The sequence below is a fragment of the Mustela lutreola genome, chromosome 3 (genome assembly GCF_030435805.1).
Source record: "Mustela lutreola isolate mMusLut2 chromosome 3, mMusLut2.pri, whole genome shotgun sequence".
NCBI classification, from domain to species: domain Eukaryota; kingdom Metazoa; phylum Chordata; class Mammalia; order Carnivora; family Mustelidae; genus Mustela; species Mustela lutreola.
The window spans coordinates 210,741,760-210,758,321 of NC_081292.1; positions in this window are offsets into that span (position 1 = coordinate 210,741,760).

Below are 16,562 nucleotides of genomic sequence, written 5' to 3' on the forward strand. Positions count from 1 at the left end.
CCATGATTTTTTTCAATTCTTCTTTAATTTCCCGGTTGACCCATTCATTCTTTAGAAGGATACTCTTTAGTCTCCATGTATTTGGGTTCTTTCCAAACTTCCTTTTGTGGTTGAGTTCTAGCTTTAGAGCATTGTGGTCTGAAAATATGCAGGGAATGATCCCAATCTTTTGATACCGGTTGAGTCCTGATTTAGGACCGAGGATGTGATCTATTCTGGAGAATGTACCATGTGCACTAGAGAAGAATGTGTATTCTGTTGCTTTGGGATGAAATATTCTGAATATATCTGTGATGTCCATCTGGTCCAGTGTGTCATTTAAGGCCTTTATTTCCTTGCTGATCTTTTGCTTGGATGACCTGTCCATTTCAGTGAGGGGAATATTAAAGTCCCCTACTATTATTGTATTGTTGTTTATGTGTTTCTTTGATTTTGTTATTAATTGGTTTATATAGTTGGCTGCTCCCACGTTGGGGGCATAGATATTTAAAATTGTTAAATCTTCTTGTTGGACAGACCCTTTGAGTATGATATAGTGTCCTTCCTCATCTCCTATTACAGTCTTTGGCTTAAAATCTAATTGATCTGATATAAGGATTGCCACTCCTGCTTTCTTCTGATGTCCATTAGCATGGTAAATTCTTTTCCACCCCCTCACTTTAAATCTGGAGGTGTCTTCGGGCTTAAAATGTGTTTCTTGGAGGCAACATATAGATGGGTTTTGTTTTTTTATCCATTCTGATACCCTGTGTCTTTTGACAGGGGCATTTAGCCCATTCACATTCACGGTAACTATTGAGAGATATGAATTTAGTGCCATTGTATTGCCTGTAAGGTGACTGTTACTGTATATGGTCTCTGTTCCTTTCTGATCTACCACTTGTAGGCTCTCTCTTTGCTTAGAGGACCCCTTTCAATATTTCCTGTAGAGCTGGTTTGGTATTTGCAAATTCTTTCAGTTGTTGTTTGTCCTGGAAGCTTTTAATCTCTCCTTCTATTTTCAATGATAGCCTAGCTGGATATAGTATTCTTGGCTGCATGTTTTTCTCGTTTAGTGCTCTGAAAATATCATGCCAGCTCTTTCTGGCCTGCCAGGTCTCTGTGGATAAGTCAGCTGCCAATCTAATATTTTTACCATTGTATGTTACAGACTTCTTTTCCCGGGCTGCTTTCAGGATTTTCTCTTTGTCATTGAGACTTGTAAATTTTACTATTATGTGACGGGGTGTGGGCCTATTCTTATTTATTTTGAGGGGCATTCTCTGAACCTCCTGAATTTTGATGCTTGTTCCCTTTGCCATATTGGGGAAATTCTCCCCAATAATTCTCTCCAGTATACCTTCTGCTCCCCTCTCACTTTCTTCTTCTTCTGGAATCCCAATTATTCTAATGTTGTTTCGTCTTATGGTGTCACTTATTTCTCGAATTCTCCCCTCGTGGTCCAGTAGCTGTTTGTCCCTCTTTTGATCAGCTTCTTTATTCTCTGTCATTTGGTCTTCTATATCACTAATTCTTTCTTCTGCCTCATTTATCCTAGCAGTGAGAGCCTCCATTTTTGATTGCACCTCATTAATAGCTTTTTTGATTTCAACTTGGTTAGATTTTAGTTCTTTTATTTCTCCAGAAAGGGCTTTTATATCTCTCGAGAGGGTTTCTCTAATATCTTCCATGCCTTTTTCGAGCCCGGCTAGAACCTTGAGAATTGTCATTCTGAACTCTAGATCTGACATATTACCGATGTCTGTATTGATTAGGTCCCTAGCCTTCGGTACTGCCTCTTGTTCTTTTTTTTGTGGTGAATTTTTACGTCTTGTCATTTTGTCCAGATAAGAGTAAATGAAGGGGCAAGTAAAATACTAAAAGGGTGGCAACAACCCCAGGAAAATATGCTTTAGCCAAATTAGAAGAGATCCAAAATCGTGAGTGGGGAGAAAGGGGATAAAAAGAGGTTCAAAAAGGAAGAAAGAAAAAAGAAAAAAAAAAAAAAAAAAAAAAAAAAAGAATTTTTTTTTTAAAAAAGAAAACACCTAAAAAAAATGTAAAAATATATATATATATATTAGATAAACTAGTAAAAAATCGTTAAAAAAGAAAAAGGTAACAGTTAAAAAAAAAAAAAATTTTTACCCGAAGGCGAGAAAAAAAAAAAAAAAAAATGAAAAAGAAAAAATTAAATTAACTGCAAGACTAAAAAAAATCACAGGAAAAAAGCCATGAGTTCCGTGCTTGGCTTTCTCCTCCTCTGGAATTCTGCTGCTCTCCTTGGTATTGAAACCGCACTCCTTGGTAGGTGAGCTTGGTCTAGGCTGGATTTCTTGTTGATCTTCTGGGGGAGGGGCCTGTTGTAGTGATTTTCAAGTGTCTTTGCCCCAGGCGGAATTACACCGCCCTTACCCGGGGCCGGGGTGAGTAATCCGCTCGGGTTTGCTTTCAGGAGCTTTTGTTCCCTGAGCGCTTTCCGTAGAGTTCCAGAGGACGGGAATACAAATGGCGGCCTCCTGGTCTCCGGCCCGGAGGAGCCGAGAGCCCAGGGCCCCACTCCTCAGTGCGCCCTCAGAGAACAGCGCCCAGTTACTCCCGTCTGCCTGACCTCCGGCCGCGCTCCGAGCTCACCGAGCCTGCGACCGGTTCAAGGTAACACGGAGCTGCGAGCTTACTGTCGGCTCTGTCTCTGTAGCCGGCTTTCCCGTTCCAATACCCGCAAGCTCTGCGACACTCAGACACCCCCGATCCTTCTGTGACCCTGCGGGACCTGAGGCCACGCTGACCCCGCGTGGGCTTCGCTCCGGTTTAGCCTCTGGAGCGATGTCCCTCCGCGGAACAGACTTTTAAAAGTCCTGATTTTGTGCGCGGTTGCTCCGCCGCTTGCCGGGAGCCGGCCCCTCCCCCCGGGGTCTATCTTCCCGTCGCTTTGGATTCACTTCTCCGCCGGTCCTACCTTTCAGAAAGTGGTTGTTTTTCTGTTTCCAGAATTGCTGTTCTTCTTCTCTTCGATCTGCCGATGGATTTTCAGGTGTTTGCAATCTTTAGATAAGCTATCTAGCTGATCTCCGGCTAGCTGAAGCAGTCTCAGCTTGCTACTTCTCCGCCATCTTGACTCCTCTCCACTGCTACGGGTTCTTAATTAAACCCTTGAACCCTCCCAGGCCTACTTTTGTTCTTAGATATCGAATCATCGTTTTCTGTGGGAGGGCAGCAACTGTAGCTCCTTCTACCATTTTGCTGTCACCACCTCAGTAAATTTCTAAGAAAGTACATTCTTTAGATGTTTCAGAAATTTACCCACCACACAGAACTGAGTCTTAAAGAACCACCTCTTGTGAAAAACAAATTGTCTGTAATATACCAAACACATTTGTAGATATAAAACACATACAGGAAACCATGCATGTTTTACTGCTAATTAAATCCCCAACTTCTAACTCCTTATAATCTTATTTGGAAAGAAAACATACATGTACAAAAAAGAATTATAGTACACTGCAAGATGGTATAAAATGAATTGCTAATTTGGATATAATTAGACAATAAATGATATAATATGCACAACAAATACTGTTAAATTAAATTTGAATCACCAGTGAAGACTTTGTAATGGAAATTGATTTGTACTTCAAATAGCTGAATAAAAAGACAGGGCTGACGTAAAGAAAAGGGTGAAAAGGGAAGTCTTTCTAGAAGAGCTGGAAAAAATAAAGTAAAAGAAATCATGGCTTAAAGTGGAAAGATCAGTAATCTGTGTGAGGAAAAGATGAAATCATTCAAGCAGAAAGGAAGCTTACTAATCAAAAAGAATATTCAGAATATTTATAGAGACCATATAAAGAGTAAATACTTGAAATGTAAAAACATATTGTTAACTACCGCTCATAATTAATTTTTGTAGTTTTAAATTTTCATTTTTTATCAGAATAATACTGGTTAAATTTAATACTTTCTCTAAAAGTCTTTGGAGTAGATCTTTTGTTCCTCTCATCCTATACTGACATGCAAGATTGAAATTTCATGGTATAAGAAGACTCAGCATTTATGGAATATGATTTGTGAAGGATTTAGAAAATATCAGTTTGTTATATAAAAAATGTTAAATAAATTGAAACATTAACTTTTGGCCATGAATGTTTAAGCTTGTAAAATCTTCGGGGGTGCCCGGGTAGCTCAGTTGGTTAAGCATCTGACTCCTGGTTTCAGCTCGGGTCACGATCTTGGGGTTGTGAGACTGAGCCCACATCAGGCTCTGCACTGTGTGTGGGGTCCGCTTGGGGTTCTCTCGCTCCCTTCCCTCCTCTTCTGCCCCTCGCCCTGTTCACCTGTGTGCTCTCTCTCTCTCAAATAAATAAAATCTTTAAAAAATAACCTTGTAAAATCCTCAGACCTATGTTATCAGTGACGATGTTAAGGATTTCTTGTAAATTAATCAAGTTTGTAGGCATTACTTGATCACATTTTGATTACAACTAAAGTCACATCAATGTTCACCCTACGTCCATGTCTGCTGAAGCGTTTGGCATACACGAAAGTTTGCCTTTCAAAGATCGGGAGGCCCAAGCACTTCCGAAAATGACAGGCCAAGAACAAAGGATTGTATTTCCTTTAACTTCCTGTCCCTGATGCCATGTAACGTTGGAGCAGCTGAACCACTTGACCAGACTGCACTGTTTTCATTCTGAACCTCATTATGCATCTTATCACAATAGTAGATTTTTGTTCATTAATCTAGTGCCAAGGGATTTTTTTATTATCAAGTCCCTTGATTTTTATGGGCTTGCTTATTTAAGTACAAAATATTTCCCTCTGACTTTATATATAGTTTCCCTCAGACTCAGTAGTGTAAGGAAGGCCTGGAGTATAGAATTTACCTTGAGCAGTTTTCTAAAGTGCAAGATTTGAAGAGGCCTGGTTTAGGAATGAACCTTATGAGGCTGGGTTTGTTTGGAATTCCCTAAGACTCTGGGTTTCAGGGGAAGGGAAAGGGACTCCTTTCAACAGCTCAGGAAGCATTTTCTACTGCAAGTAATATCAAAGCATCTTAACATTGAAACCCCAAATATCTGTATTTGTGTTCAGGACATGAGTTGATAATTTAAAAAAAAATTATTTAAAACTTCCTAGGAAGAAACAATAAGGAAATGACTTCAGAAAGCAATGTTAATAAAATGATTTGTTTTATCCATTTTATGAGATAGCTGAAGACAATATAATTCATCAGAATGTTTATGTTTTCTTCATTTACTTAACAAACATTAACTTCTGCTTTAGCATTTAAATATATTTAATATATATGTATATAATGTATTTTATACAAAATATGTTTATATTTTATAAAATGTTTACAAAATGTTTATGTTTATATTATACAAAATATGTTATATTATACAAAAAATATGTTTGCTTAAAATATGTTTGCTTAAATGTTTGCTTTAAAAATGTTTGCTTTTATAGACTTAGAAATATTGCAAATATAAAATTGTAAATATTGTAAATATTGTAAAATCCACTACAATCCTCTCTTTACTGAGATTTCATTCCTACATTTTAAAAATTATTCACCTTTTAGAAAATGATGATGACATTTCCTTTATTTCATTTCTAATACATGACTTACAGTGACATTAACCTTTTTTTTTTTTAAAGATTTTATTTATTTGACAGACCAAGATCACAAGTAGGCAGAGAGAGAAGGGGAAGCAGGTTCCCCGCTGAGCAGAGAGCCTGATGTGGGACTCGATCCCAGGACCCTGAGATCATGACTGAGCCGAAGGCAGAGGCTTTAATCCACTGAGCCACCCAGGCGCCCCTGACATTAACCTTTTAATGGTGAAGAAATGTTAGAATGAAAAAACAAAGCAGTTGTTCTTAAATACAAATTTGCTTTTTCTAGAGAAGGGGTTGTGCTGTTTTTTGTTTTTGTTAAATTTATAAACACTATTTGAATATTATCTTTGCAAAACAACTTTAGAGATACATATAAATGAACTAAAAGAACAGCAAACAATTCGTAAGACTGATGTAGGCCTTCCCTGTTTCAAGTTATTTATAGAAAGTTGTTGAGTTTAATCATGCAGTAATGGAATTTAGTGGTTTAAAGACCCATAGGCAGGATAAATTAAAACTAACACAAAAAATTGAAGTACTTTTCAAAGGCCTTAAAATCTTAAAGGAGATGAGTTTCAAATGCTGAATTGTGTAGTTATACATAATATATATACCTTATAGTTCATATCATATGAACTATTTTAATAAGTCAAATCTCTATCATTTTAAGAGACAAAAATCTAATTAATATAATCTCCATTATTTTAAGAGACAAGAATCTAGTTAATATAATTTTTGTTATTTTAAGAGGTCAAATCTCCATTATTTTAAGAGACAAAAATCTCATTAATATAATCGTCAAAAATGTTAAATTTTATTTCCTTTCTTACAGTTCCTTTACACTAATTAATGTAATTATTTTGGATATAAACCCTTTCAGATGTACCATAATGTATAACTTACACTTTTCAGTTATTCTCCAATATTTGTGGAGCACTTCCTAGGTATTAGGTTCTATGTATGACAAAATAGTAATGTTGTAGTTCTGCCTTGAAGGAACATTGAGTCAAGCAGTGGAGATCAGATGTTTATTGAATAACCTCAAGTTAAGATGGAAAACTTTACTGTGAAATGGATCCAGTTAAACTATTAAACAAATTACAGAAAGAAGAGATTGCCTTTAAGCGGGAATCAGAGAAGTTTTGTGCAAGTGGAGACATCTGAGGTGAACACGGAGGGAGAGACAGAAGCAACTGAGGGTGAAAATCATTCCAAGATGACCAGAGAACTGACCAACAGAGGCACCAGGAGAGAGAGAGACGGTTACAGAGGGAGCCACAAAGCAATTTATTTTGGATTGAGAATGAGATGCATAAATGCACGTGGGCGAAAGATATATTGGGGAATTTGGCTGGAATTTGATTACAGATAGGACGGCCTATATTCTGAAACAGAAGAGCTTCAAGACTGCATAGAGTGCTACAGTGAACTCTGCCAGGAGAACAGGTATAGACCTGGACAAGCTCAGGAACAACCAGCATGAACAAGCAATGTGTGGGAGATCGTTAACCCCAGCCAGGATATTTGGATTTAATTGTTAGGCATGGGGACTAAAGGAGTACTCAGCATATATAGGGAACTTTTTTTTTTTTTTTTTTTCCAGACAGAGATCACAAGCAGGCAGAGAGGCAGACAGAGAGAGAGGGGGAAGCAGACTCCCCGCTGAGCAGAGAGCCCGATGCGGGACTCGATCCCAGGACCCTGAGATCATGACCTGAGCCAAAGGCAGAGGATTCAACCCACTGAGCCACCCAGGTGCCCTAGGGTACTTTAAAATGGAAATTGTACTTTCTGGGAAAACCAGTTAAGGCATGGAGAAAAATTAGAAGTCTATGGAAGGTAATTAACTCTTTATGAGTATATTTCTTATTCCACAGATTTGGGTTTTTTGTTTTGTTTTTTTTTTGTTTTTGTTTTTGTTTTTTTTGTTTTTGGCTTAAATGTATAACAATGAAGACAGGTTGGACAGGTGTTCACAAAAGTGAAAATATGTGACGGAAATCATTTCTATCACAACACATTAAAGCACAATAACAGCGATCCAGGCTATCAACTCATTTTTGTTGTCAGATGCTGTTTTCAGATGGAGTAATTTCCCATTTTAACACAGGAATTAAAGTAATTTTAGTTTTAACAGTATTTCTTGCTTTACATTATTTTTCAAAATTAAGAACATTATCAAATTGATGAAGGAATTTATCACCATTTAATGTATTTATTTTAAAGGTTGGTTTTAAAAGATATTATTAGCATCAGTGGTCCAGCCTGCTTTCTTATCTATGCAATGACCTGAGGGTGTTTAATTGATGTGTGTATGTCCATCACAATTCCAAGGAAGTGAAGCCATTGGGTTTTACACTTAATCGTCTGTGGATCTGTATTTGACTTTTGTAAAATATCCCGGGGCTCTGTGCAGGAGAGTTACACGGATCTGTAGACATCTCAAGGGAAAGAAGTCTGGTTCCTTTTGAGGTTCAATTGGTTGCACCTCATGAAGAGACTGAGTGGCTAGTTCTGATGAGAAGGAATATGATCCATGATCAGAAGAGTTCATGATTCATGATGAAACCTCAGTATACTGGTGCCGTGCAGCTGAAAACTACAGTCAATCTCCTCTTACATTTCAAACTAAGTATGGATGTTGTATAAAACTGTTAACGCATGAAAGAAGAAATACAAACTACCTTAACAATAATGAACTATATCTTTCACCAAAAAGGATCAATTTTGCCATTTTATAAATCCCTAAAATGTAATGCCATTATTGGCTTTTTCCAAAAGAAATAGCAGTAAAGAAATTCTGAAAGGCTGAATAACTATAAATTATATATAAGCAAAAATATATCAAAAGCCAACCTTACAATGTCTTGTTTCACAAGAATATGCAAAAATACTTTGTATTTTGGGTCAGTCAAATAAAAGTGGTGAGAGCAGTGCACATCCTTGTCCTGGAGAAACGTTAGAAGAAACGTTCTCAGTTTTTCATCACCGAGTTTGATGTTAGCAGGAGTTTTTCATTTATAGCTTTTCTTACATTCCCTCCACACCTACTTCGTTGGGGATTTTTATCACGGATGGATGCTGGTACTTTGTCAAATGGTTTTTCTGCAGCTATTGAAGCGATCACATGGTTTGTATCCTTTCTCTTGTTGATGTGATGCATCTTTGACTGATCTGTGAATACTGAGCCATGTTGCAACCCAGGGATAAATCCCACTTGATCATGGTGAATAACTTTTTTTCTTTTTTAACGTATTGTTGGATTTGGTTTGCTAACATTTTGTTGAGGATTTTTTTGCATCAATGTTTATCAGAGATATTGGCCTGTGCTTCTGGGGTGCTTTGTTAATGTCTTTATCTGGTTTTGGTATTGGGGTAATGCTGGCTAGAATTAATTTGGAAGATACCTTTCCTCTTCTATTTTTTAAAATAGATTGAGAAGAATAGGTATTAATTCTTCTTTACACGCTTTATAGAATTCTCCTGTGAAGCCATTTGGTCCTGGACTTTTGTGTTGAGGGTTCTTTTTTGTTGTTGTTGTTGGATAAATAGGTAGAGTTGAATTGTTCACAGTGCTCAAAAGCAATTGCCAAAGATTTGTTCTTGAAGACTAAGCCCTGACACTGGCTTGATAATACGTGTGTCTACCAAACCTGCTTTCCCATGATGCAGTCGGGGTCACCCTATTTGATTTGTTCTTTCAGATCCAGAAGCAGTAGACTTCCTCTTTGGCAAGTACGTATGCCATCGAAGAACTGCGTCCTTTCTTCAATGTCCGGTCATGCCACAAACTTTTCTAGTCTTTCATCTTGAAGGAGCGCACGATCCTTGTGTCGATTTCCTCCTGACCCTGTATGATTCCGACTCCTGGTAGAGTCATCAGTTCATCCCAATTTCCCATAGACATTCTAGATTTTGGCCCTGAAGGTCCTGCATCCTTAGAAACCCCCGAGTCATAGGCAAATCAGGATGGTTGGGATCGTTGTTGACAACCCTGATCTGAAACACTTTATTTTTCTTCTGAACATCCACACAATATGCTTAGTACATTCCTTCATTTGGTGCTTACAGAGTTCATACTTTGTCAGGTGTTAAGTGTGTCACCACTCAGTAGATTTACTTATGTATTTATTTGTATTTTTATTATTTTTTTCAGTTCCAAGATTCATTGTTTATGCACCACACCCAGTGCACCGTAAGGTGCCCTCCATAATACCCACCTCCAGGCTCACCCAACCCCCCACGCCACTCCAAAACCCTCTGTTTGCTTCTCAGAGTCCACAGTCTCTCATGGTTCATCTCCCACTCTGATTTCCCACAACTCACTTCCCCTCTCCGACTCCCAATTATGTGGAGAGTTCCCGATTACTGAGTCGATTTTATTGCTAGTAATTGGTCTGTCCCAATTCTCTGCTTCTTCCTGATTCCGTTTTATGAGGCTCTATGTTTCTAGGAATTTATCCATTTCTTCTAGGTTGTCCAATATTTTGTCAAATAATTTTTCATAATATTCTCACATAATCTTTTGTATTTCTGTGGTGTCAGTTGTTATTTCTCTTTCATTTCTGGTTTTGCTTCTTTGAATCCTCTCTCTCTCTTTCTCTTTTGGTGAGTCTGCTACAGGTTAATCAATTTCATTGATCTTTTCAAGGAACCAGCTCCTGGCATTTGTTGGTCTTTTCTTTTTTCATTGTTTCTATTTCACTTAATTCTGCTCTAATCTTTATAATTTCCTAACTTGTGCTGGTTTTGGGTTTTGTTTGTTCTCTTTTAACTTCTTTAAGTAAAATGTTAGGTTGAGATTTTTTTTTTTCCTTCTTCAGGTAGGCCTTGATTGCTATAAACTTCTCTCTTAGAATAAATTTTGCTGCATCCCAAAGATTTGGGACCACTGTGTTTTCATTTTCACTTGTTTTCATGTATTTCTTAATTTCCTCTTGGACCACTCAGCCCATTCATTGTTTGGAAGCAATTATTTAACCTCCATGTATTTGTGGTCTTTCCAGATTTTTTCTTGCAGTTAATTTCTATTTTCATAGTGTTACAGTAGGAAAATATGCATAGTATGACTGATATTTTTTAATTTGTTGAGGCTTGTTTTGTGGTCTAATATGTGATATATTCAGAAGAATGCTGCATGTGCACTTGAAAAGAATGTATGTGTCCTGTGCTTTTAGGATAGAATGATCTGAAAATATGTTAGATCCATCGGGTCCAATGTGTCGTTTAAAGCCACTGTTTCCTTGTTGATTTTCTGTTTGGATGATCTGCCTATTGATAACTGTGTTAAAGTCTCCTACTGTATTGTAATACTATCAATTACTTCCTTCATGTCTGTTTTAGCTGCTTTATGTATTGGGGTGTTTCCATGTTGAGGACATATTTAAAATTGTTATATCGGCTTATTGTGTCGCTCCCTTATGATCAGGTAGCATCCTTCTTTGTCTCTTGGTACAGTCTTTGTTTTAAAGCCTATTTTACCTAATACAAGTGTTTCTACCCAGGCTTCCTTTTTACTTCCGTGTGCGCGATAAATGGTTTTCCATCCCTTCACTTTCGACCTTCATTTGTCTTTAGGTATGAAATGAGTCTCTTGTAGGCACCATATACATGGATCTTGTTCATTTGTTTTTTGTTTTTTTCATTTGAGAGAAAGAGGAAGAGCACGAGCGGGGGAGGGCCAAAGGGAGCGGGAGAAGCAGCTCCCTGCTCATCAGGGAGCCCTACCTACACGGGGCTCCAGCCCAGGACTCTGGGATCATGATGTGAGCTGAAGGCAGACGTTTAACAAACTGAGCCATGCAGGCGCCCCTGGATCTTGTTTTTCTTAATCCACTCTGTCACTAATGTTATTTCATTGACGTGTCTAAACCATTTCTATTCAAAGTAATTATTGATAGGTATATACTTATTGGGATTTTGTTGCTCTTTTATGGTTGTTTTTGTAGTTATTCTCTGTTCCTTTCTTGCTCTTTTTTCTCATAGACATGAAAGAATATATCTCTCAAAATATAATAATATTTTAATGATATACTTAGATTCTTTTCTGTTTTTTGCATACCCATTATAGGTGTTTGCTTTGTTACCTTTAGGTTTACAGATAACATCTTATTCACATAGCAGTCTACATTAAGTTGATGATCACTTACGTTTGACCCCCTTTGTTCTCAAAATTCTAATAATTATTTTTTAATACTACTTTTATTGAAAAAATTACATGTCATAATAAAAAATACTCATTACATGAAAATAAAAGGGCATAAAGTGAAAAAGCCAATCTCTTTCTGAAGCTCCTTCTCCAAAGGCATAGATTATTTTTTGCAAAATTTTAGAAATCTTTTGTGCTTATAAAAATATAAAAATGTGCTTTTCTATAAACTCAGGTAGGAACATATAACATATAAACAGCCTTTATGTTTGACTGAATTTATTTTGGTGATCTTTAATATCAGTATAGATAAATACATTTGTCTTAATCCTGAGGTAGTTTAAATAGCATCAGATTATCTGTTTTAGAAGGTTTGAGAAGGATAAGCTTCTCATATTTGAAGCTGATGCCTTGTAGGGACATGGTATTTTGATGTATTTTTTCCCATACAATTGTTCTATTTAGGATTTCTCTCTTCTAGGGTCAAATCTATTTATTTGCATTTTTCTATAATGAGTTAATCTTTCTGAAATTTCAAATATATTTACTAATATCTCAATCAATTTGATCTTTTTGGTAATTTTCTTATTCTCATTTTTAATTGTGTATGTGTGATTTCACCCTTTGCTTCCTGATTATGATCAATGGCATTTTGTCTATGTCCTCCAATAAAAAGCCATTCATGATATATGTATCAGTATAGGCATAAGGATACAATTTCTACTTTCAGCTTCTTTTTTATAGGTTTATTTTTTCTCTAACGATTTGAAAAGAATATTTACTATATTTTTATTCATTCTTGATTCTAAATTTTATCGATTAATGCCATGAATTCTACTTGGTCATATCCCACAGAGTCTAAATTGTAAATTTAAAAAATATACTTCACATATTATAATATTCTGTACTTATTACTATAAATTATTTTTGTGACATTGTGTTTTGAAGATTTATTCATCGTGATATGCACATAATTCCAGTCACACATTTTTACTGCTTTATCATATTCCATTATATGATTATATAATAATTTTACAATCACATTTTGAAAGACATTTCAGTCATTTCCAATATGCCAGATTTTTCAACAAGCTGCCGTAAGTATCCTGTGCCTTTCCTCACAAATGTGCTCAAGGGTTTCTCTAAAGCAAGAATTTTCATGTTTGCACATAGCAGTCATCTCTGGATATCTGACAAAATACCAATGCCTGTGTTCATCTTAGATAAAATAAATACAAGTCTCTTCTTGGGCACAGGCATTTGCATTTTTAAAAAGCATCCAAATGATTCTAATGTGCAATTAAGTTTAAGAACTATTGATTTCCAGGATACATGTACAATTAGAATTCAGGGATGACATTTATGTACTGTTTTAATTAAAAGAGTTTTTATAATATGTTGTAATATGTTTTTGGATATTTGCCTCCTACACTTCCAAACCTTCTGCTTTTAACTGATTATTTTTCTCATATAAAATTTATCAATTTCTCTGGTCCTTCCTTACTCGAGTAAGACAGCTGTATTTATTAAAATGATATTTAATTTATGCATAAACTTAAGGCGAATTCACATGAAACATTGCCAGTAATATCTGAGAATCCATTTGCAGCTTAACATAATTCTTCAAATAACTCAATTCAGCAGTGTGGACAGTGGTATGAACCATTTTGGTTGTTTCCAGCTCTTCCTCTATTTCATGATTTCATGGAACTCTTGTGGCTTTCCTGAGCTTTGCATTTATAGTCCTCCAATAGTTTTATTAGCTTCTAATTTCCTATTTCTAATTTCCTTCTAATAGTTTTATTAGCTTCTAATTTCCCTTCCTGTTTGAAACACTTGGAGAGGTTTTCATTTTTCTTATCAAATCATAATGACTACAGACTACAATATATTTATTGACAAAACCTCCAGATAGTATTTTAGTAAAAGTATTTATTTTTGTTCATCTTAAAATTCTTCATCTACAGATGAAGTTTCTGATGTTAAATGTATAAACTGTAATACTATATGATCATATTCCATATGTTCAGAAAATATTTGAATGAGAATAAGAATTACTGCAATTTAAACGTTGCTCACTACGATTCTAGTTGCTTACTGTTTCTAGTTACTAGTTGCTTAGTATGATTCTAGAAAGCACAAACCTCCCCAGAATTGAGACTATCCATTAGTACACATTTTGTATACATAATAAAGTAATTGATTTTGAGTTTCAGGTATAAATGATTCAGAAACAAGGTTTTAAATCCACAAAATAATAGTACTGTGCCAACAAAAATACATATATTTGAGTACTTAAAAAAAAACAACAACTATGGTTTACTGGAATGCTTCCATCCAGGAGTAATGTGGTCACTTGTTTCATGAAGGTGGAATATGTATTTTTTTTAATCCTCCTGAATGTTTATTAACTAAGAAGAGGTTAGAGAAATAATATCTTTTGTTTGTTCATTATCCGTCTTTGTTCCTCAAATCCTCATCTCTCACGCCCAGGTCACCAGTCGTTTTTAATAAGATTAAATCAGTCTGCCAAAGGGGCACATGCACACGAATGTTTATAGCAGCAATGTCCACAATAGCCAGACTGTGGAGAAAACCTAGATGTCCATCAACAGATGGATGGATAAGTAAGAAGTGGTACACACACACACACACACACACACACACACACACACACACGGAATACTATGCAGCCTTCAAAAAGGGAAATCTTGCCATTTGCAGTGACATGGGTGGAGCTAGAGGGCATTATGCTGAGCGAAATAGGTCAGTCAGAGAAAGACAATTATCATATGATTTCCCTGATCTGAGGAATCTGAGAAGTGGGGCAGGGTTCATGGAGGGAAGGGAGTGAAAAATGAAACAAGATGGGACAGGGGAGGGAGACAAACTATGAGACTCTTAACGGTAGGAAACAAACTGAGGGCTGCGTTGGGGGAGGAATAGGGCAGCTGGGTGATGGACATTGGGGAGCCTATGTGCTATGGTGAGTGCTGTGAATTGTGTAAGACTGACAGACCTGTACCCCTGAAACAAATAATACATTATATGTTAATTTTAAAAAGACTAATTAAGAAAAAAAGACTAAATCAGTTTGGGTGATAATTATGGTTTGTTTGGTTTTTTCCTCCAGCTAAATTTTAAGAACTATGACCCCTTTACTATTAAGTAGAAAATTACTGAAAGAACAGTTTTAAGGTGTTTATCATATCATTTTTAAAAATTCTATTTAAAACTATTTGGGCTCTTAATTCATAAATTTGTGTAAGAAATAAAACTGTAAGAAAATGATAACTTGAAAACAGTATCTTAAGGGAATTTAGTAGAAAATGTTGCTTCACTAAAGAAACTGTTAAACAGATTATACAGGGAAATTTTCCTCTATAGTTTTTCACAAAATAATAGAGATATTTATCAAGTGGTTCTGATAAATGAATATTATTTGAGGCACTGTATTATATTTTGTTAGTTTAGGAAAAAGGTATACATTGTGGGAGATATGCTTTGTAATAATACATGGTTCACTATAAAAAATGAATCATGAATCTCTTCGGTAGGCATTACTCAATGACGGTTTCTTTTTGAATCGTAGGCATACGGTATTTGCAACATTTTCAACCTTTTTCCTTTACATATATGCCTATATAATTTTGTTTTCTGTAGTTAAATTTCTGCTGGAAAGCCACATAATCGCACGGTCCCTCACATCACATTTAACTTCCATTTGAAAACTTAGGCAATTCTGCTCCTGTGAAACAACACACACATAACAGTTTTGTCAAAAAAGATTTAAAATTATGAGTGGAGAGCTGATAAGGCTTTTTCTTTAGGCTAACTTGGTGCATAGTATATCCAGGGTTAGAGAAATGACCTTAATGAAAACTGACATAATGGGAGAAGGATCTCAATTCCCCACTCTACACAACTCAGCTGAGGGTGCTCCCAGTCAATCCAGTACTAGAGTTGGGTTGTTTTAACACTGGACAAAGGATAGGTTCATGGGAACAACCACCGCAGAGTTTCTTCTCTTTCACCTTACCCAGAAATCCTGCAAATTTTGACACGGACACTGATCTACAATGTAGCGAGCGAAACAGCACTGAGATGAAGAATGAGCCTCGAGTATTTGGGGCTGGGAGTTGGGCGAACCTGGAAGCCAGGAAGCCACTGGCTTGTGCCGTGAATGAAATGAGGAAAGAGAAAAGAAAATCCCAAATGGGAAAGGAAAACCGCAAAGGGACAAAAGACACAGTTCCTATGGCCATATGGAAAGGGATTCATCTCAAATATAATTTAGAATAGGTTCTGTACTTCCTGTTCTTGTAAAATTGGAATATACTGTAGTCATTAGGCTGTGCGTAAGCTATAATGGTGTTAGGAAAATTTAATGCAATACATGCGCTCAATTGAAAACAGAAGTGTCATTTTGACTTTAATTGACGAATAGTAAGATATATTCATCTGCAGTGGAAGATTAGGGTAGACTTAGTTTTTAAGTTGATGTACAAATTCAACCTCCGTCAAATTGGCCAGCGTACCCAACTCTCTTCTGAAGAATTTAATACCACGGTTTCTGAAGTGGTTGAAAGAAAGTCAGCGGTGATGTTTTTCACTTCTGGACCTGAGAGAGTTTATTTCGATCCTACATTTTATTTACTGAAATATCTATTCTCTTTAATATTGATTTCTTTGAAAATGTATTTCCACGGTCTTTGCTCAACTACAAAGTCCTTTAACATAAGAGCCCAATAGCAAGGTGGTACTTTTGTGTTATACCTTGTTTAACACACATTTATTGGGTATTTTTTTTTTTTTTTTT